The sequence below is a fragment of the Falco peregrinus genome, chromosome 13 (genome assembly GCF_023634155.1).
Source record: "Falco peregrinus isolate bFalPer1 chromosome 13, bFalPer1.pri, whole genome shotgun sequence".
NCBI lineage: Eukaryota > Metazoa > Chordata > Aves > Falconiformes > Falconidae > Falco > Falco peregrinus.
Window position 1 is genome coordinate 19,245,527 of NC_073733.1, and position 23,154 is coordinate 19,268,680.

The window sequence follows — 23,154 nt, forward strand, 5'->3', positions numbered from 1 at the left end:
ATACTTTTCAGAATGTTGTTGTTGTCTGCTTTCCCCTTATTTGAATTTTCTGAAGCATTTCTGAAAGAAATCCACGTGCTGTAAGGAAATTTTTAATGGACATGTTAATACAAATTATACAGATGGGTGAGCTAAGGATTTATTAGGAACTCCAACTGTTAAATTTCCTTTGAAGTGTTCAGATTCAGCACATCCGCACTATAAACCCAGAGGTGAAGTGATAAATTTTGTAAATTGAAAACATAGACACACTAAGCTCCCAGTTATTTAAATGGCTGCTCAAGGGATTTAGGGCAGAAATTGATTAGTTTATAAAAGAAAGTTAGATGACACGGTTACTGAGGATAATGGGGAATCCAACTGCACTCCAGTCATGGGTTTCTCGGCCATAGCTGAAACACACCTTGTGTAACTGTTACGGTGCAGCAGTGCAAAAGCAGAGAGTTGTCCAGAACCATCCTTCCTCTTAAAACTTTACTACTTCTTCCCAATAAAAACTGTATTTGCTTTCAATTGCTGTTACAGCTTTGACCCTGCTCATATTTTGATTTCTCCTTGAGCTTCAGAATTAGATGCTTTGTTGATTGTAAATAGCAAACATGAAAGAATAATTATTAATGTCATTATCAAACTTATCATGAATGTTGAAAGACAACAACTCTTCAATAAAACCTACTTTATAAGATTAAAGCTTCCTGAGAGACCCAGAGACATTTACATGTTTTGATCTGGAAAGGAATGTAAAATAATAGCAATGACAGCAAATCACACCATATATGAACAACTCGTTGCTCCTAATGAGAAGATACTGAAAGCAAGCAAAACTCCAGCATAATAGAGAGAAAGTAGCCAAAGCCCTGCCCATCAAAGGTAAATCCTGAAATCTAGGACAAAAGACTGTAAAGGTCCCTGTCTATGCATAATTGATTTTGCTGATGTAACCTGCGCTCAACAGACATGACTGTTTCGCTTTGTGGCTTACAAAGACTATGAGATGATGCATGTCCTCTGTTTCTATCCAAAAAGCCTCCATAGGGTTAGGAGAACGTATGAAAAATCAGGAAAAACAATGTTTTGAGGACGAAATAAAACCCAAATGCAGAAGGTAGAGGGGAGGGACTCAGAGGAAGACTGTTCCTGAAAAAGAACAGGGAAAAAAAGTTACCATAGGGATAAGTTGGAGTCAGCAGTGACATAAAGGTACTGAAGAAAAGTAGAAGACATAGCAGAAAATTAAGAAGGGGGAGGGGAATGTAGGAGAAGGGGGCAGAGGAAGAAAAATTGAGGAGAATAACATATAACACAAACTAATTACTTATGTGGATTTTTCCTACAATCTTAGCTGCCAAAACATTGACCTCACTCGCTTTACAGTAACAGGCTCCAGAAGACCTGTAATTAAGTCCCCTGTTTGACTAAATAACCGCAGCTTCCTTATTTTCAAATGGTTACTGAATTACTAACATACCTAATATTAACAAAGGCATTGACTGATTAAAGTGTATTGCCAGGTCATTATTTCTCATAGTACAGAATTTTTTAAAATTGCATCTAGATCATAGGAAACTATAAACAACGCCATATTTTACATTGGATATTGTATTAAATCAAACTGCCTGAATATGCAATGCAATATAATTTTTCATCACTTCTGCAATTCCTTAATAGGTAAGTTCTGTGAAAGAGTTATTTCAATCATTATTTATTAAATATTATTCACCAATTATTGCCAGAAATAATGTGATAGTGTAAGCTATGAAAAAATGTATCTATCTTTGAAGGATATTCCTTACATAGAGGAGCACAGTGAGAAAAGCTATGTAGCTAATTACAAAACACCACATGTGCCCACACGCTGACCCTCCCCCCCCTCCCCCAATGTATTTCCCTGCTAAAATTATTTAATATCTGGTAATATCAACACTTCCTTCAAACATATTAATTTATGGGTGGTCCAGTTTTACCCAGATTTATGCCAAGCCCCCATGTATACAAACCATTAAAATGCACGTACACACATTTAACCTCGAGGTAGACTGCACTTAAATCCTTTTTATTTTAAGGTGGAGAAAAGTAATAGTTCCGAAACATAACTCCACAGAGTAATAAAGTAAAAACTATCGCTCTTATTACTATAATTAAACTATCATGACTGCCACCAATAATTTTTTTCCATTTTTATATACCCTGTAAATGTTAAAAAGAAGAACAGAATTGTATTTTATCAGTAAAGGAAAGCTTTAAAACAATTATTTTCTGAAATAAATCATTGGTTAAATATATACATACTAGAAACAGATTCGTAAGACAGAGGAGAGAGCTGAAATAAATCAAAAGGCAGTACAGAAATGAAGTTATTCCTCACACAGAGCTCCAAAAAATTATGAAGTCAAACTTTATGTAAGTAACATGCCTTTATTTACCATCCCTTCCTTTGCACCTTACACCACCACTGTAGCACCCCTCCTCTTAATCACTTTGGTCAATGGTTTGCCTGGCTTCTCTGGCTGAACATTCAGCCAGGAAGGAAAATCCACTCTGAGCAAAACCCATGAAATATTTTAATGTAGTAACATGAGTCTGAGCTTGCCGAGTCTTTTGTGATGTCAGATACCTGATACAAGGATTATTTTGTCAGGAATACATAAAGGCTGATTTTGGAGGAGAAGAGAAAAAAGGTGGACAGTGGGTGAATGGAGAATCGTGGTGTAATGGTAGAGGAATCCCATCCAAAAATGGCTTAGGGTTCTGTTATCAAAAGGTTTAAGTAGTATAAACTTTGAGGTATAAGATAAAGTACAGATGTTTTGCTCCAACATGAATCTCCATCTGGGCTGTTCACTGACATTAAACAGACATTTCTATTTTACAGGAGACTATGACTGCCTGATAAGAGAGACATGACCTTTCCTTTTCCTCTCTCTTTTCCTCAACAAAAATGGTCTACTTCAAAATGTCATGGAAGTGTAAGAACTTAATCTCAAATCTGTCACAGGACCAACAGATTCATTGCCAATGCAGTATCTTTTTTTCCCCATTCTTAACGTGTGGCAAATAGTAGATCAGCCTTTGCTTTCTTAATTACATCGCTCTTGAGCTTACCCTCCACAGAAGTACAGAATATAAATGACAGTACATTAGATGAACTGGAGATTCCCTTTTTAATTATGTATTGAGGTTATCAAAGTAAATTCCACTGTCCATGCCAATCCTTCATATACAAATATTTTCTTTGAACAAATATGTGAGATCATGTTTTGGGTGAGATGATTTAATTCGCAAGATACTGATTTTTTACTAAAGTAGCAAGTGCTTCTCAACAGACATCCTGAACCCTTCAAAATACAGCAGTGTGATAAACAGCCATGCTACTACTGAATAGTTCAGAAATAATGCAACTGCCTGTTTTCTGAAGGCAAGTATTTGCTGCTGACCTGGAACAGCGGTGTATAGAGTGGTTATACATCTGAGCATAGTTCTCAGAGTGTAACAGTGAGAAAGCACCCCCAACAAACAGTATATTGCAGTTTGTTTCTTCCATATCCCACTTTACAGAGAAATGTACTCCCTCTCCTTTAAATCTTTTAAGTAGATGAGGCTGGAAGATATTAAACTTAGTTGCCCGCTTACAGTCTCTCAATGACAACCTGTATTTTTCTGAGTTCTTATTTATAGAGCAGAATTTAATGAATTATATTTGAATTCTCCATGTGAATGCTCTGGAAAGATCCATCTACCTATTTTTTTTTTCATGATTTTGAAATACCTTATTCTTTAGGGTAGCGGTAATTTAAATGCATTTTGGGAAGAAAGTGGACCTATAAAGGATGTATAAAGAACAGATAATTAATTTGATTTTCCAGTCAGCTTTTCTTCCTGCAAATGGTACTATTATGAAAAGCAGAATTCTTTACTTCCATTTCCCAGTAAGTCTTGATTAAAATATAGCTATAATACACACCTTTTAATTGACTTTGGATGATGTAGAAATGTGGTATTATTACAGATATTACCTGTTCAAAAGAGATCCGTGGATTATCTAAAATGTTAAGAGCATAAGTTACAGTGAAGTCTCAATCTTACAATGAGCTCAATGTCCTCTGCTTAAACCCAGGTGGCCTTGGCTTCCATTGACTTTAAAAAAAGGTTGAGAGAACTCAGCACTTTGTATGATTGCATCTCAAGTGCATGTAATCTAACACAGATTGGTGAGGTAGCATTAAGTTCAAGGACATTGCTGTTCGAGCTGATGTCATTACAGCAATTTTAAACACCATTTTACTCAGTAAATTGCAAAATCTTCTGCTTAATTACTAAATGCAAGTAATTCAAAAAGACAAAAGAAAGTTACATATTTCTTAACATAATTTCATACTATTCTTTTGGAATTTCTTTTCAGGAAAACTCTTTAAAGCTATGGCTTGGAATCAAATGCTTTAAGAATTGCTCTGACTTTTAGTGGGAGCAAAACACAAAGATCATCAAAAAGCCTTCAAGGAAAGAGTTTTGCACCTCATTTTAGGACACAGCCCAGCAGGACCACACACTGATGGCTAAGCATGATACAAATTAACAACTCTTATCTAGCAGGTTGTCAATTATTTGCAAACGGTCAACCTGCATATAATTGTGAGGCTTCCCTGATGCAACACTGTGCGGACTGCATCATGGGGGAAGATTCCAGGCATGCAGCACTGCGATGTAGTTGCATTGTATGTGGGAAAATACATAGCAAAGCACTACAAGGCAGTAAAGCATTATTATGCAGTGGAAAGCATCCAACTTTTAAAAAAAGTCTAGCTTTATTTATGTGCTATCCTGCAAATTCAATTACAGGATTGGAAATTAGCTACAGGTTTTCTACTTAAAAGTGCTTGTACTCATTTTAGTATAGACTTCTTTCTGTCTCTATGCCTAAATTATTCCATTAAACACAGGAACACAGTGACAATCTTCTGCAGCTGCAGATTCTGCTCAGTGCTCTCCTAATGTGGACTGGTCAGATTAATACAGCATGTAACTAATCTTCTCTGAAACATCAGTATTTCATATACCATTAACTTTATGAAAAAACGTCAAAGGAAGAAGAGGCAGCTATCTATAGATACATGCCTGAAAGGGTTAGACAGGCCGATTCCAGTTACAACTGCACTATGTAAGAGGGAAGAGTATCAACATTGTCTGGAAAGTGGCTAAAGAAACACCTATAAGGCATTACCTCTGAGTACAGTTTTACTTACATATTTCCATTTAAAAGTTCAAAATCAACATTGGCAGGTGGAATCATTAACCTATTTCTTCTTTCCCCTTCCCAGTATGCTTTGAAAATCTTTCGGACTGTAATAATTTTACTAAACAGTAATGTAAAATTAGCAACATAGGGATTTTACAATTGTATTACTTCACAATGCTAGTTTAGGAAAGAAAATAAGACAAATACCAAGCTGGACAAAATTTATATTTTCTGCAACTTGCAAGTGACGATTTACAGCCAAGAATCACCATATTTTGGGAAACGTACAGTATTGCATTTCTATGGGCTCAGATAACAAAATCTCAAGCTCTGCAGCCAGTTTCCTCAACCAGACCTATAGTTTCCCTGGTCTGACTTGCCTGTACCATCCTGGAATAGATTTTGCTGCAAAGTTGACTTAGACAAAAAAAAAAAAGATCAGCATAGTAACGAAGCTGTCATTGTATGTATTATAAACTAAGCTTGTAATGGGATTATTCTTTGGAAAATCTGTTAAAGAAATGAAGTTTGTGGTGCAGCAAGCTTGGAGAAAAATTAATGAATTCACAGATGTTCACCTTAATGAACAACAGACTGAGAATATATTATTAAATTCAAAAAGAAAAGTTTGCGTATGTTGTCAAAATTAGGTTTTGATCTCTACAAGCATTGTGCTTATGTGAATAACCAATTAATAATTGATTAAAGGCTTCCTCCAAATTTATCATGTCGGTACAATTTATTATTTATTTAATTTATCCCGAGAACTCAATAAATCAATGTGTGAATAGGTTCCTCCTGGGTACCTTAATATATAATACCTATCTTTCATAGAAAAAGTCCCGTTAAAGTCGTTAAGAAGTTGCCATACCATTACAGCTAAGCAATAACAACCTTCGTAGCGCAAGAATCCTTTTTTCTTCCCCTTCCCCATGTTTGTGCTAAGTAGCAGTTGCATTAGAAATCTTATCTTTCTCTCAGCATGGATGGGAGGATGTATTTGATGTGTACTAGCCCCGTTGTGGCACCCACTTGCCTTACAGAATGGAAGGTGGGAAGGCAGGAAGGGAAGCATGGCCAGCTCCCAACTCTTACATAAAACCCAGGCATCAACCCCCTGGGATTGCTCCTGGGAAAAGGCCATCCACTTCACAAGGCATTTAGAATATGTGAAAGTAGTGTCACATAGAACTGCAATTTATGGCGTTCTAATTTAAGGAATGAAAGCGAACTACAAATCTGTTCCTACAGAGCTACTTTGCATGTACTCCTCAAATAACTTGCAATTCAGAGCTGGAAGAAAATCTCTACCAAACAAGGAAAGAATTTTATCATTTCACTGCTTCTCCCAAAACTGCAGTCTGGACTTTGGGCCAGTTCTGTATGCAATGCCATATTAAATTAACAGCAACAAACATCATGGAGCTTAACGAGCTCCCTGCGGATGGTGGGGAGGCACTTGCTGGATCCTGCCTGCTGACAACGAGCAATGCCTGACAGTGGAAACTGCTGTTATTTCAGTGGATTAACTATTCATATCAGCAGCCCGAGTGTTCAACCACGCAGGATAGCAAGGCATGGTGATAAAACATTTTGCTATAAATAATTACACCTTTGTTACAACCAGAAATGATACCCATTATGTGACTTTTGCCCTGGCCTATAAAGTGAAGGGAGTATGGTATTTACTACTGACTGTGACTCAGGGAAGAAACTACCGAGCAAAATCAGTACTCTTATTTTTCATCAAGAACAGGGCAGTGAAATGATGGTGAAAACCAGTAATGACAATTCAGGCCATTAAAAAGGAGCACAAACAGTTTTGCATCTATGGGTTAATATTACTCCTCTCAGATTTGTTTCATATTGGTTACAACGACATATATGAGATCCTTAGGAACAAGCTGTCCTCTACCGGGGCTGCCTCAGCAACCTACCAGGGGGTTAATCCAAAACATTTACATTTAATATACTCATTGACAGTTGTTTCTGTAAACTTTTACAGATACAAAGTTCAGCAATTTAGAGACAGCATGAATAGATTAAATTACACATTAGGTAATAGGATAGATTTGCATTTAATTTTTTTTTTAGTCTATACAAAAGTAGCCCACACGTACGTACCTTACTGCATAAAACTCAACCCACGAAACAACCAAGAATACAGCCTGAATACTGTTTTATAACTGAATCAGATTCCAGAAGTTATTTTATGGGAAAAAGTAAATAAATTAAGAAAAAATAATCCCCTTAAAGACAGCTAAGACTATGACAGACTACATTGAAGGAAGAACCCCGATTTCTACCAAATTTGGGCAGATTCCAAAGCAAACTGCACATTCAAAGCTATGAAAAGTCACAGGAACACTCCCTTTGCAATATTCTTCCTTTTGGCAGTCACGATATGGAATACTCCTCATTTACTCACAGGAGTTCAAGCCCTGAACTTCAGCATGGCGCAAAGTGCAATGGGAAGAGTAGTGGAGTCAGTGTGATGTGCCAGGTCCCTCTCACTTTCTGAGTAGCTGGTCACCCTCTGCAATATTGTAGAAGATGAAATTTCCAGACAAACACCACCTGCAGCACTTCAGCACATTTAGCTGACTATTAGAGGCTTAAATCAAATTGGCAGCAAATTGAGCTGGGACAACCTGGGAAGCGGCTCTCCTTAGCAGCCTGCCCAAACCCTCTCCTGGAGGATGCACTCTGCACCCCCCTGCACACTGCCGAGCAGCCTCTCTGCTAACGCAGCTCACAGGCCACTGGGTTCAAGGAAGCAGTTTCTGTTTTCTTCCCCCAGTTAGGTTTGAAGAGAGCTGTTTCAGCAGTGCCTGCAGCCTGTCGCAGCCCCCCCCCCCTCCCCCACAGGGATGTCACCCTCTGCAAGGCATGCCAACAAGTCCTTGTCACAGACATAAACCAGCACCCAGCGTTTAGCACTCCCATTGGGCGCGGGGTTTCTTAACAGCCTTTCTTCTACTGCTTTCGACAATATTCTTGAAATTTCTTGGCAAAAACCAGAAAGTGAAATAAATTTCACATACACGCTCGCAAATGAGTGCAATATACAAATAAAATTAGTAGATACTGGGTAGGAACTAAATGGTTCTTCATTGTAAATGCAACCTGTCCCTACAGGAATCTTAACACAACGTAAATAGTATTTGGGGATAAGTTACATCACCACTGTCACCTCAATAGCTCTCAAAAGTTTTTGAAAGAATGTTTTGGATTTATAGCACTGTATGTATTAGCAAGCTATAACATAAAGTGGATTTATGCCACCATAAAACCAGCTGAAAGTCTCCACACAAAATCAACACCATCTTGCCAGGACTTAAGTAGCAGAGCTTATTTTTTCAAAGCATACAGGAAATAAGAATTCATTTCTTTACCAGCTCTCTTTCACTGAGGTTCCAAATTTTTCAAATGATAATATAAGCCTAAAATGATTTCCAGGTTTAGTTTAGATGAGCTGTTTTTCAATACGAGTAATTTAACTCAGAGCTGTAGAGGCTCATCCAGAACATTTCACAAAACCATTCCTCACGTACCACTTCATTTTTTAAAAAAATCCAGATAAGGGCATAATTTAGCAAACCTTTCATCTCTGAAATAATAATTTCAAACTTGGCAAAAAAAAGCTGCCTTGTTCAAATACAGAATATTCTGAAACCCAGACAAAATGAAAATGAAATAAGGCACTTTGAGAGGCTGATAACATAGCTTGTAACAAAGCATTATTTTCCACCTGGCTTTTGCAGACCCTAGAAAATACATTCAGCAAATTCAAATGCATATTAGCTCATAATGGAAAATACCCAGATACTCTTCAAGATTCAGCAAAAACACTGAAAGATAAGCCCTTCTCAACTGCCTGCATTTGGAAATGGTTTAGAATAGTTGCAATACATATGGAAACTGGTCATCAGAGACATTTCTTTAATAGCTTTACTAATTTTGTTTGTTTATTGAAAGTCCTTAACCAAATTAATATTAATGTTATATTCTGCAAGACATCCCAACAAACCTAATCCTCAGATGTGTAGCAACTAATTAAAAAGTTGCATGGATGAGAATTGGGTTACCCTTCACTTTGTCAGCAGACTTGCACATCGAAGCATAGATTTCCTGTACTTAGACTGAAAGTGATTTAATTATGAAACAGAACGTAACTGCAATGTAAATGTGATTTATTGAAACAAAAGATGCAATTGTAACTATGTAAAAGTCTAAATTTACAGACTACATAAATATAATCTTTTCCCATGAAAGCATATGTTTTTGAAACACCATAAAAACAGCAGTGAAATGCTGAAGACCTGCAGTAAAAATAAGTAAAAGCAAATTAGAGCTTTGTAACAGTAAGAGCTCCCTTCCTACAGAATTGGTCATATTTGCCAGAGATACTACTCTCATACAACTATTCCTATTATCTTTCCTCATTTTAAAATTACTCTGAGACATAAGAATAAAAAGAATAAAGATGATGAGTATTGAACGGCTGAGTCTAGACAATAGACTCAAACTGACCTTTATCTTCTCTTGAGAGACCTTCTAAGATTATGTGATGCAGTAGCTTTTTTTTTCTTTCTGAGAAATGGGTGACTGAAGTTAGCAAATAAATTAGACAAAACCCAGCTTTCAAAAGCCTAGTCAGAAGAATATTTTTATGATGTTTTGTTTTCTTTCCAAGAATGGTTCTATTCATTTTATGCATTAAAATAAATAATAAAAAAAAAAGTGACACAAAAATGAGGGAGATCTTCCCTTATCAGGCGATGTTTTCTGGTTTACACTACTAGGTTTTAAACCTGAAGAACAGATTAACGGTGCTGTTTATAGCATCGTTTGTATGAACTAGTACTTCTTTGTCACCCAGAGTATTATTACTAGATGCTGAGATGAATGTAGAGACGGGGACTTGAAAGTGTTTTATGTGTTTGCCAAGTTTATAATTTGTTGCATACTTAGCATCCAAGACTGGAAATGTAATGTGTTTGCAAACACTGTTTTTCTTTAAAAAATTACAACGGATATTCATGTTCCTAAAAGACAGCTTTCGCCTGCTTAGAAATAATCTATCTGAAAAACAAAAAACAGACCAGAGTGGGGATATAAGGCAAATGGACTGTTAATAACAAGAACAACCCCAAACCAACCAAATAAACAAAAAACCTAATTTATTTCTATTTTTTTAAATCTCCAGTGTTAAAAGATTAAAACCCCACAAACTGTAAGTAATACAAAGTTTTGAGTTTGTAGTGAAATACGAGTTAAGCAGTCACTAGTTCACATATTTAACAGACTCGTAGTGAGGCAGTCTGGCCTCGTCATTGTCCGGTTCAGTCTCAGGTTTATAATGTAAGACCGACCCGTTCCTGGAGCAGTGGCTTGTGTGGTGCTTAAGGAGATATTCCCCTGCTGCAGCAACTCAGAAATGAACCATTGCTCCAGAAAGATGTTAGTACAAGGACATAATTAAAGTTCCTACTAACTGGAAGAAAAATCAAAGTCCTCTTACATGATTAAGTATCTCCTACACCAATTTTTAAGATAAAGTGTCCAACTTGTCTAAATTACAGGCAAGATTTTACCTTGTAAACTTAGAAGCATAAAATTGCAAGGCAAACGAAAGCAGCATTTCATTTGAATTTGCAGCTTTTGACTCCTCAACACACTTGCTGCCACATCTAATTTGAACACAAAGTTCTCGTTTGCCTAGATGCACCTTCCTTGGCCACTGCTTCCATCAGTCCCCTCAGGCTTTTATACGGATCCCATTACTCTAATGCTTGAGAGCATCCACAGGCAGTAACAAATGTATTGTAACACAGTAAGGACCAACCACTACAGCTCTAGACATACACTAGAGAGGTCTTTAAATGTCACCTGTCGTTTGTTCCAGTACAGGCGTTTGTTTCTCCTGTGCTATAAGGAATGACACGCACAGGCTTTTATAAGAACTTAGACAATACAGTAAATTAAAGGACAGCAAATCCATATTAGAAGTGTGGTATGCCCTTTTTAATACTGAAAGAAAATAAATCCAACAGTAAATCCTGTTCCCAATGAGATGTCAAAAAAAAAAAAAAAAACCCACAATCATTTTATGACTCAACTTCTTGCCATACGTGCCAAAAGAAAGTTATTTATGCCATTGGTAATTTCCTTCCCGCCCCCCTCGCCCCCCCCCCCCCCCCCCCCCCCCTCCTAAATGGAATAGGATTGAAATTATGTGAGAGTGGTTTTTACTCCTCTGAATCAAAGGCATGATTAAAAATTAAAGCCAAAGTTCCATTTTCCACATAGATATATATGATATGTGACATACGCAAAACTTTGTTTCGCCGTGTGTGCATGCCTCAGCATAAAGGGCCTCCATGAAGTCTGTTCCCTTCCTTGAAAGTCTGGTAGGCACAAGCCCTGGACACAGATCTGTTCAGTTATTAAGTAACACGCAGAGCCCTTGCAGGCAATGTATTTTAAGACACTCTGAAGCAGGGTGCCTACACGCTCTGTACAGCAGGCCGGTGTGCAGTCAGCAGACTGCAACAGCACAGATGAGAAATGAGAAATTTTGAGGGCAATTGAGCACAATGAATTTTCACAGTGGATCAACACAAAGTCATTTAGAATGGGTATTTCTGAAGCACTGATACAATGAACACATTTACAGTGTTCAATGGCCCTAAAAATTCACCCTTTCACCTGTGGCACAGCTACTGCTGTGAGTGAACACTTAGATACTTTTTTTTTAATGGATATTTATGTGCAGCATGAAGATATATACATGTAGATACACACATACGCATACCTTCAATGTACCAATCAGCTCATCCGCACGTTATGAAAGAAAATACCTATTGAAATAAAATAGAAAAGCTGCACCAAGCTTTAAAAATCCCGATGCTTTTAGATTCTCCAGCTGCAAAGAAAACTCCATGGTAATGGCAAACCCCACTTCAAGACTAAAAAAAACCATAAAACTTGTGAGCTTCAGGAATCTGATTATCTCATATGAATGGGATACCGCTGTCCTCTCCAGCTTTTCTCTTGCATGTAAAATGATGAAGAGCAGGTCACCATCAGCTCACTGCGTACACGTAACAAGAAGCCCAACTACGGTGAGGAGTTACAAAAACACTGTCCTTCAGCTTTCTACAGTTTTCCTATTGCAGTTTATAGAACAAAACACATACTAATAGATTCTATTTTTTTCTTTTGAATTTTTATGCTTACAGCAAATGTTATTAAATAATAAACATCAGATCCTTACTTTTTTGCCATTCAGCTACTTCAGCTGACCCAGTAACTCATTTGTCAGTGCTGGGTAGTTTAAAGCAAGCCTGTCTTTGCATCAAAGCCTTGCTTTGGTCAACAGCTAGTTATTTTATCTGTAGGCACGGCAACTAACAACAAGCAACACTGTAACAATTTTATTCTGCACCAACTCCATGTTTCCCTTCTCAGAGATTAAGCACCTTAAAACAACCATCCTTTTTCTGTTTCTACGACCAATGCTATTTATTTCTAAAATAACAATACATCCTTAAGCAAAAACACATTATTTCCCCTTCCTTTGACTGCAGAATGGAATTGCCTCGTACTTCTACGTTAGTGCTTTCAAGACTGGTCAAACTACCCTTTTACCTGTTTAACAGCCTGTTGCCAGTGCTCTCTGTCCTTAGCATGACCTGTCAAAACAGTTCAGTACAGCAAAACTGGGACACTCCAAGCCACCATTCATAGATAATGTAGTATTTTGGCACATCTCTTCTGCCATTTGGAGGAAAGAACTTACTTTTTTCTTACACAGGGTCTGCACACCAACCAAGGGAGTTTCTTTTCTCAAGCAAAGAACTGAAGAACATATTGCAGTGTCAATAAAGCTGTCTGAGAAGACAGAATGGGTCTATACATTACTACTAAACTATAAGGTCATAAGTGATCGTCATGTGATCATTTTGAGAGGAGGTGAATCCTTATTACCCTACTGTCCATTCCCTTTTGACTTCTCCAGCCATCAGAAGTCTGCTGATGTGTCAAGTAGTAATGACACAAGTGTGTGACACCAAAAGACAACATCTGCTAACAAGAAGCCACTTTCTAAAATAAGGAGCTAGAAAACAGGATACTTAGCTTGGTAGCTACAATCTTCCAATGCTGCTTCTTCACTTTATGATATACATCTCTAGGTTTACAATACAAACCTTAAGGTATTAACAGAAAATCCTGTTTGTTGTTTGACAACATTTGAAAAAGTATTGTGACCCCAGGATATGAACAGTGATGGAAAATAATAGTTTAGTGACCAATAATTCTCTACAGTTACATTCAAAAGTGGTGGTATCTAAACCTTGCCCATTACAGAGCTTTTCTTTCACTTAGTAGCACCAGGAACAAAGTGGTAAGTAACCCTCCTAAATCTTGTTTCAATTCGTAAGGCTGTTGCAGTAGTTGCCAAAGGTGTTTCACTGAGGTATCCCCTTATCTGCAAAAGCCAGTTTATAAAGTCCCTAAAGGCTCTCAAGACCCAAAGCATCTTCAGGACATTGATAGGTATTCACTCACTGTGCCCTTACACGTTTAAAAGCCTGATGTGCATCCTCAGTGCCAAGATGGAAATTAATCTGTGTGAGTGTCAGCGATAGGCAAACACAGGCTGTCAGAAGCAATTGCAGTCAGGAACAGGAAAGCGGAACTTCATCTGCAAAGCTGTTAGCTTTTTGACTTTGGAGTTCGACAGCTGAAATATGATAGGGAAGACAGTTGAGGAAATACAAAGTGCATAGATTAAGATGCTATCATTTGTAGCAAATGCAGCATTCATTTCCACTGCCACCCCGTTCCTGGGAGGATAATTCAAGACCATTTATTTCTTGAGATTCTCTGAGAGAGTTCCAAGATCTGAACAACCTTCATCGGGGGTTTTCTGTTTGGTTTTTTTTTTTCCCTCTCATCTTACCCATTGCTTTCTTCCACAATGGCAAATATCTGTTGTTTTGTACTTGTTTCTGTGCTTGAACAAACACTAAAATGAATACTTAAACAAAAAGCATTTTTTGTTTTTTATTTCCTTGCCTGGTTTTGCAGATAATGAAAATATTGTTGACAAGTATGATGGGGTGAAAAAGAATCAGAGAGGAAGAGAATAGTTTTGGTTGAAAGCAAGCTCTGACACTCATGTAGTCCAACCTCCTGCTCAGAGTTTGTCCACCTAGAAGTTGTTGCCCTGAGCCATGTCCAGTTGGGTCCTGAATGTCTCTAAGGATGGAGATTCCAGATAATTTCTGGGAAATGGCTTCCAATGTTTGACCTCCCTCATAGTGCCTCTCCATTTTTTCTCTGCTTTTTTCTAAGACACGTGCAGTTCGCAATAAGATCTTCCCTTCACCTCTTCTCCAAGCTGAACGAACGCAATTCTAGACTCAGCCTGCCCTCATAAGACGTACACCAGCTCACTGGCTATCTTAGCAGCCTCTGCTTAACTTGCCTCAGTAAGTCAAGGTCTGCCTTGGAGCAGGGAGCCCAGGCCCAGACACAGCACTCCAGACACGGTCTCACAAGAGCTGAATGAAGGGCCGCAACCATCCCCCTAGAGCTACTGCCTGCGCTCTTGCCAATGCACCGCAGTACGTGTTTGGGCTATTATACAGTGTTTTGCAATCAAAAATTTCTTTCCCATCTAAAGGATCCTCCAAGTCAAGAACAAGCCATGTGGGTCTGAAAAATACTAAGGTCCCAGGGTTCAGGCTTTGGAAAATTCTGTTGTAAAGGTTATTATGTCAGAGTGTCCTCCCAGGAAGGGCTGACAGAGGAAGAAAATATCAGAATACGACAACATACTGTGCAATGCTTTTCACAGCTCACTCCAACCAGCAACCAAGGACACAACCTCAATAAATTCTTAATAAGTTTACAAATGCTTACTACAGACGCTCACAGATCATTAATATCTAGCTTCTAGAATATTGCATCTGGTAGTATATGGACTTCGTAGTGTCAAAGAGAATTTCTTTTGTATATTCAACACAAACAGCAGAAGCAATTATTTCAGATACTGTCATAAAATCAGTAAAACTACAGATTAGTTTAGCTGTCAACATTCTAACAATCTAGACTGTACTTATTTTAATATTTAATTATATTCTGAAACTACTACAGAGGTGCTGGTCTGAAACTGATGCTATCATCTACTTTAAAGTATTGCTGTAATCCTGAACTTAGGAATTAACTTTGTTGCAGTGGCCCACACAAAAAGATTACAAACTCTGTAAATCCTCTCCCTATAACAGTGAGAAACTGGAGTAAAATAGCAGATCCTGTATCATCCCTGTCAGCTTAATGAATTACATCAAGGGACTTGAAGATACGGCTTGTGCTTCTCTGCAGAAACATCTTTTATTCTGAAGAGTGACCAATAAAAGAGAATGGGGGAAAAAAGTGCCTTTGATTGTGATCACCCTCAGGATACTCTCCATGCTCCTGAACCAGAGCTCAAGTAACTCCATCATTGTTCACTATCCTTTTTTTTTTCTTTTTTTTTCTAATGTTCTTCCAGATTTACTGAGTAATTTTTGTAGTTGGATTACAATTTGACATTTAACTTGTTTTTTCATCAGATAAAGACAATTTGAAAAGAATAATTATACTTTTCAATAAGTGTATAAAGGTTGTTTACGAGCAAGCACAAAGATCCATTCCTTGCCTGCTTCGGCACTCTATATTATATATGCATATTACTTGTTCAGGTATTTCTGGTTTGATCTGCTTTTTAGCAGCTTTCCTAATAAACTCCTTTAAAAAAAATGCAGACTATAACTTACTAAGGTGAAATCACCTGAAAAAATTCAATTGGAAAAGAAAGTTGTACTACATTATACTATAGTAAGCCTCTCAGTATGGTCAGGCTACCTTTCTCTGCAGCAAATCTAGCCAGACTTCATACTGGTCGTCTAAACCATATGTGACTGTGATTTCAGTTGATGTTTTGACTCCATTCTTCACATTAAAGCTATTTAAGGAATCTTTAGCTGCTGACAACGCACAGCACAAGACATTACAAGGGACTGAGGTCCATGGAAAGCAAGCAGATGCAAGGTGACAAAACCCCTGTCATATCTAATTGCAGTTAGCAGCTTTTCCATTCATTCATGCAGCGCTCCTTTCCTCTTTTGGGGATCACAGCAGAAATAGTGCCCACCTGTCCTTCTCTCCAACCATTATGGCTCATGTTGGAGACAGGGGAAATGGGAAAGCTCAGTGAGGAAGCAACATACAAAAAATGAACCATTTTTTATATCGCTATAAAACCAGAAGACAAGATAATGGCAATGCAATGCCAGCTAAACTGGTGTAGTTGACAGCTATATGGATTGAAAATATGCTGGCAATTAGAAGCCTTGGTTAAAAAAAAAAAACAAAACAGCAAACATATACAAATTTCAAAAGTATGCTACTACTGTCTGTGCATTTCAACCATCTCAAAGCTTTGTCATTAGTTCACAGCTGGCAAGTAAGGAGGATCTGTCCTGGAAGAGGATCCTGTGTGGTTTTTCTCTCGGATCTAACCACCCCCTTTCTCAGTGCTGAAAGCGATCAAATACCTTTTACTTCAAGGAACTGATCCTGAGCAGGAGCCCAAAGGACAGGATTAAGCACTTTCACAACAAAGGCAGCAAGTATGAACTTTAGTCCTTCTCTGGTACCAAAGCAGCTTTCACGGAAGGGGTGCTCTACCATGGGTGAAGCACACAAGAACCGTCTGCTCCCTCCTACTGCTCCTGCTGGATCTGTCCTACAGCTGTGCGAGCCTACAGGAGTGCAGGGTCAGGCTATCCCCAGCATCTGCAGACAACGGCCCCGGTGGAGAGTATCAAAAGTAATTTCCGAAAAAATCTTATATTTCCGTATTTTTTTAAATGGGCAGGCAGGGGATTGATGGGGTTTGGAGGCTTCAGAGGGCAAGCACGCAGGTGATGCAGTTGGAACTCGGGGCCATGCCGTATATTGCGGGGTTGAGGTTTTATTTCTTCCGCTGGTAATTTGTCAAACAGATTGTTATAAAGAGTTACAGAATCAAGAAATGTCAGGCAAATACAGAAAAGCTTTGAAACCTTTTGTGATAAAGCAAAAGTAACCAGTATAGTTACAACAGCTGCATGCACAACTGTGTTTCCAAGGCAACAACTCACAATCCTTCCAGCTATAAAAAATCCTATACACCATGGGGGAGTTGTGAAATTAGGGAAACTCCAGCTAAAGTAGAATATAGAAAAACGGACTAAAGCAGAGAAGCAGCAGGAACACTGAAATTATGAAACTCACGCTGCTTTTAACAGCTGCAACCTGAGCGTGCCTTGGTGATGTTTTGGTGAAGTCCTGGCCTGTGGGTCCGTCACACCACGCTGCCTTTGTCTCCTGGGTTCCAGATCGCCCACTCGCCGGCGCCATGGGGAAAAATAAGCCATTACCCTAAATTCGGCAGCGCAGTGACTGTGACTTTGTTTACTTGCAGGGCAACGGCGCAAAACTGCTCATGGAATTTGTTGGCTTAAGCAAGTGCCTAGCCTAAGAGCAAGCCAGTGCGCTGGGATTAACTGGTACCTGGGCATCACTTCATGGAAAGAAAGAGGAAAGCTCATCGCTTTCCTTTTAATATTATTGCTGTGCTTATGTGACAGTAAAATGTTAAACCTTAGCATTTAAAAAGCAACATTCATCTCATATGAACTCCTTTATAAACAAGTCAAACTACTCCAAAACACCGTGCAGGCTGGCACACAGGCCTTGTCTGGCTTTTGAAGAGCTGCAGGTGCCCGATGCCCAGCACCCGAGCAGCCGGAGGGAAGCTGGGCCATGCCGCAACACCGACTGCCTGCACGATTCCTACAGTGCAGAAAGACAAGCACTCCGAAAAATTTCTAGGTACACCGGTACCGTTAACTACAGTAAAAGCTGACTTTGTAGCAGAGGCTCATCTGTACCTCTTAGATGGCACTGGAAGGTACATGATGTAACGTGTGCATGCAAATCTTATACAGAGAAAAGTAAACTCAGGAAGTCAAAAACATGTAATTAAATACCATGTATAGGCATTTGATAAGTATTGCTAATTTAGAAAGACAACAGACATATCTTTCCTTCAAAGCATTTGAATTTTCAGTGTGAGGATTAGGAAGGTGCAAACTCAAGTCATGGAATTTAATAGATACATAATTACTATGACTGGTAGGTGGTAAACAGATGAAAATGTCCTGGACAGGTAAATAGGCACTGAACATTTACATATAACTGAACTTTACATACTGGTAAACAGGAGTCTCCCCTACTCCAGCTGTGCGAGTCCAGGGCAACAGGGCTAAAATAAACAGGTTTTTTGCATTTAAGGGAAATAAAAATACACCTTTGTTCAACGCTTCCGCAGAACCTTTGCCCATGTTTCTGTGCCACTGGATCAGCTCTGTGTTCAGTCCCTTCAAATCTTTTCTCTAAACTCAAGACACCGGTTCTCTCAAGCTTTCCCAGTAAATCTGGTATGACAAATACTTGATTTGCATGATATACATTTTTTGCACACAGTGAATATTCCAGTTAAATCTTAACACTCCCTCCCTTTCACACCATTTCCCTCTGCTTGATGCTGCTCAGGACACATGAACAGTGTGACTTGATCGTGGAGCATATTTCTCCTGTCTTAGAAACATTTCCTATATAGGTGCTGATCAAAGACTAAGTGACAAACTCCATATACTGATCCTACTTCCTTCTTTCATCAAATGAGTATAAATAAGAGATGACTACAAACATCTCTGCAGACATACTTGGGGAATTTTTAGATCAAGATTATTGTTGGTTTTTTTCTTCTTTGTTATTTATGTGAGAGAAAAAAAAAAAAAAGATGTTGATTGAGAGGTAACACTTTACAAGGATGGCTTTAGATTGACTAATGCGAGCTGTGATCTCTTCCATAGCTTTTTTTTTTGTTCACTTCCATTTTCGTTTTAACAGTGATATCTGAGCCACAAGGAATGATTCATGACTTTGGGAATCATGACAGTGGCAGAACTCAGACCAGTGCTTCCAGCCGGCTCAGGCACTCATATTTTCATGGTTAAAAACCTTCAGTGGTACATTCACCACTGTATATACTACATATACCTATTCTAGAGCGAAGCCAGGGCAGCAGGACAATGTATATATGCTCTGCTGAAAAGAGCTAATTTTCAATAGCTAATGAAGTGACTAGTGAATTTTAATGCTTTGTGATGTATTAATCACTCATTTCTATTAAAATATTAAAAATATCACATACTATATCATAACCCCTACACATTCAGTGATACAAAAGCCTATAAAAAGAAATATGAATATAGACTTAATGGAATGTGTGATTTTTTCAGTCTTCACTGTACCATTTTCTTAAATATTCGTTAAAACTTGGACCGAGTTGTGGTTTGCAGGTTGAGTTTGTTGTCCAGCCCTCAGTGTGCCCTTGTCCCCGGACACACTCAGGTCAGTATTCCTGTATTTCACACACACCAGAGCTCAGCCTGGTCATACTGAAGCTAAAGATTGTATAATCCCAGTGGCAGAGGGCTCAGACCCGCTTTTCCCACAAAATATTGGTTTTCAAGAAGATACAAATGGCCTATGAAGCCCCAGCTCCCTGCAGCGAGAACAGATTTTGCCTTTTCTACTGAAGGTGTTGTTAGCAGCTCAACACATGGGGAAATATCAATAGGTTCTTTGAGAATCAAAGCAGCCTGTGTGTAACAATGCCTTTGTCTTTGATGACAAAGCTAATTGTTCTCTACTTTCTAAAATGCCTCTGTGTCTCCTATAGATTTTCCATACATTATTTTTCAGCCACTTCTACCAGACAATGTAAAGCTTTCTTAGTGTTGCAGTCAATAAATGAAAATATAAAAGTCTTTATTTACACGGCCAGACAGGGGCTCTAATGCAGTCCTTGTAATGCAATACATCACAGCTCTATAGCTTTCCTTAGGGTTTATTCTCTCTCTGACACAACTACAAATGCGCCTAAATCAAACTAAACACCTGGAAACTTTCCAGTCGTATTTTCCTATCCTAAATGAGTAGATGTCGCTCTACCTGTCATAGACCTAACCTGTACAACAGTGAGTAACGGCTTCAAAGTATGAGGGAGAAAAGGAAACTGTCACACTGGCGTATCCTCCCAGTTGTGTGATACAATAATTTGTGCTGACAATTGTTCTTTTGTATTTACTGAGAAAAAAAGAAAGAACACATTTTTAGTTGCCTGTATCCTTCAGGTGGAAGGAATCCAACTTATTCTAAATAAATAAATAAAAGTAACAGTAACCACTTGCAAAAATTTTAGAATCAAATAGCCCTAAGCCTTTCCAGCAGTATCTGCAAAGATTGAACTACATTAGATGCTAAAACATCTTCACAATTCAGGTGTTTGATATTTTATTAGTTCAATAGGTCCCCCATTTCTTTTCTCTTTACAACTGCAACAGCAATTACAAGTGCAACGAATATTGATATGACATAAAAACAAGTAATTTTTTTTCTTATACTGCTTTTAAATATGTAATAGATATTTAGACACCACTAGCATTGTGAATAACACATTTCACCAACATAAGTGATAAGGCTGTGGACAAGAGGTGGCTGAAATGTCAAGCGTAACAAGTTCTCAGTAAGGACAGGCTCAGGATAAAAACAGACAGACACACATGAGAAAGAGACAGATATTACAGGGAGTGGAAGATAACAATTTGTTCTTTCAGTGTCCAAAACCAAACTAGTTCCTAGCCACCCGGGTACCTAACTTCTCTAGGAAAAAATCCAGATAGACCCACAAGCGTCAAACAAATGTGAGATTGTTTTCAGACCTGGCAATACTGTCAGACACACACAGACCACCTACCAGCTCCGAATGCAGTTCTTATCTGAAGTTCGTAAGGAGAACTTCAACTACAAGGACTGTGAAAGTGCTTCCTTTGCTTTTTCGTGTGGTACTTTAATGCATACCTATTTGTGCGTAGCTTTTCTTAATTTCAGCTAATAATTAGTATTCTGAGATACATTAAGGATGAAATCAGTTGGGATGCTTGATTTATATATGTTGTTTCTGGGCAATGAATATAGCCTAGCAGGTAGACACTATACAATTAAAAAGGAAGGAAATACTAAAAAAATAAGGTGAGATTTCAGTGAACTTTATGAACATGTAGTAGAAATGCACCTTTGTATTTAAGAAAAACTGAGTGTCTTCTCAATTTCAACTCAGGTCAACCACTAATTTGTATTCCCCAGTAGAACGTCAAATTTTGGTGCATGCTGTCATACATAATATCTGCAACTTGCACAAATTTCCAGACTGATTTACAAGTGAAACACAATTTAAAACACAATGTACTTTAATTCAACCTTCTCACTGTTAGTGATAAGTCATATACTTTTATTTATTTATTATGACTAGACATGAAATCAGAAAACAAGAGCCTGAACGCCTAGTCACTTTACCACTCCTTTGCAAATTAAATGTCTTTTCTTCCATCTCTTATTTTCTCCATATAGAAAATGTACCTAGTCATATTTTAAGCATGTGCCAATTATTTCACACACAATCTATTTAACTCACCAGAAAAATATCAAAACAAGAATAGGGAGAAGTATCAGATAAAGGACACTCGGTGACTTATATACACATACTCAACAGTAACAAACATAAAAAACTTCCTTCAAAAGATAGACCAACACTTACATACAATCCAGAGTAGTCTCCCAATGGAAACAGAAAAGCAATCTTAATCACACATTTTACTGTTCTTTTCAGGTGGAGTTCCCTCATGCAGAGTGAGTTTGTACCCAAGTGGGAGGCATGCCATGGTAGGTCAGTATGAATAACTCATTGACAAAGAAGGTGGCCCTGACCATAAAGAAATGGTCATTATCAGCCACGCAGGGTCACACTTGTAGAAAATCAACATTCTTAGCAAAGCTTTATCCTAAGATGTATTCACCAAAAGTTGTGGGGTTTTTAAAAAGTCAAAATCACGGTTTTAAAAGCAGACTAGCACTTGGCTAATATCTGTGCAATTTAACATCCATTAACCTTACAGCTGTATCACTTGTGAAATGTGGAGGAGGATCATTTCATCTTCCAGAAGTAGCATAACGACGTTATCAGATTTATAGTGTTAAAATAAACATGACGAAATCACAACACCTAAAAAAAAATATAATTTATAGCCTACATACAACAGAATTTTTAGAAATTATCTCAAGGAACCAACAGCTTTGAGCACTAGGATTAAACCTCCCAGAATATCGCCTATCCATGTGACCACAGTTGCCCCTTATTGCCACGACCTTCCAGCATTGCTTTCAAATAATTGTGTCTTTTAAGATTTTGATCATTCCGATGTCTGTCATGATCAAACACATAAATTTCCTGTACCCTGTTTTGGACAAAAGTCCCTGCAGTTAATTTTTCTAACATAAGCCTTTGTCTACTTTTCTGAAATTTTGCCAGCACTGCATCTCAAAGATTTCAATTTTCTTCCTGTCAACAGCACTTCTTTCTCATGATTCACATTCTGGCTATAGCAGTAACAAAATAATGCACTTTTTACCAGTCATGCTTTGTACAATTCAGGTTTCCCAATTGTTTTATTTGGAAATTTTAAGAACTAATAACTGATGCATTTAACTGACAAGCAGCACAAACTAGTACATACTGTAAAAGAGCTTAGGTTGGATCCTAAATAACTGTATTAATTTACTGCCTCTACAGTTCAATGCCCGTGATGTCTTGCATCTCATTTTCATGAGTGAAATCTGGATTTTTGACATATTCACCAACAGTCCTTAGTCTCTGCAACACTTTGTTGCTTCCAGATTGGTGGCTATGGAAAGAT

General features: G+C 38.1%; 1 protein-coding gene across 2 annotated transcripts in view; it reads right to left on the bottom strand.

Annotated features, from left to right (window-relative positions):
• The window catches only part of PCDH11X (protocadherin 11 X-linked), a 508,533-nt gene that overhangs the window by 174,627 nt on the left and 310,752 nt on the right, over positions 1 to 23,154 (bottom strand). The gene's annotated exons all lie outside the window — the stretch shown is intronic.